A 1233-nucleotide genomic window follows, 5' to 3' on the forward strand; every position below is an offset into this window, starting at 1 on the left:
TTGGTTGGGGATTCAAACATGTGCCTTATTGATTTTTTGGCTCAAGAACCACCATTGGATATTGTGATTAGAAACTTGCCCCTAATTATTTTTGGCCCAAGAACCACCCACTGCATGTGTGTGTGTCATAATGTCATTGTATATATTTACGAAATGAGACGATTCGTAAGGTGGGTTAAAAGTTATAAGGGAACGGGCATAGAGTTTATAATATTAAGCAGTATCTCGACCAAGCATTGCAATGGCTTTTGGCTAAAGAAAGTGAAATAGTACATACTTAGCTTGATGAAAATATATTGGTCGACTTCAAGTAGCACAAATCATAATAACCTCAAGTGTCCTTGTATTAGTTTGTATGCTGGCAAAAATATTTAGCATGAGGAAAGGCGACAAAAAGTTCCAAATGGTCAGATTTATAGATTTATATATGTCACAAATTTTAATTTTATTTTGACAAAGACAAACATGCATTAATTAAACAAGGAAGTACATCCTAATACCAATACAACCAAACTTCAAACAAAGTAAACAAACATATAGGAGCTTTATTAGATTTTACACACCATAAAATAAAACAAAAACAACAAGTAAAACTGATAAAGTGTCGCGTGTTAAGGAGGGCGTCAGTGGTCAATGATTGTGATGTTGGAGTCAAAATTCTGATGGTTGATGGAAGTGGTAGGAGAAGTGAATGTCGTTCATGATTCGGACAACGAAAACCCAACGGCGAGCTTCACATCTCGCTGTATGAGCAATCCCAACGATCTTTTGTCGCTTGGGATTATGGGCTCACGATCTTTTGATAACCACTTCAACGTCGAATCGGGGATCGGGAAGGGATAAATAAAACCTAAAACTTCAATCACCCAGGGGGGAACAGAGAGGGGGGACTAAACCTAGATACTGTGACAACCTAAGCTAGCCGGGAAGGGGATCAGCGAGGGATGGAAAAGGGCTCCTAAATGCTAACGGTGAACCTAGAACAAAATTTGTGACCTTGAAAACTAAAACTACACGCTAAAACAAATAAGGGAATGGGAGACTTAACCACGAATGACTTATAACATGTGCTACACGACTTGACTCGCAGAGGAAGGGAAGGGGGAGCGGAAACTACTAGAGGAACTCACGAACTGAGTAGGGAGACGAAATAGGGGATGACAAGGGATGGGGGGGAAGGGGGAAGGGGGAAGGGGAGAATGACATCGGCGAGAGAGGCTTGATGACGGCATC

The sequence above is a fragment of the Beta vulgaris genome, chromosome 5, assembly GCF_026745355.1.
Source record: "Beta vulgaris subsp. vulgaris cultivar EL10 chromosome 5, EL10.2, whole genome shotgun sequence".
NCBI classification, from domain to species: Eukaryota; Viridiplantae; Streptophyta; class Magnoliopsida; order Caryophyllales; family Amaranthaceae; genus Beta; species Beta vulgaris.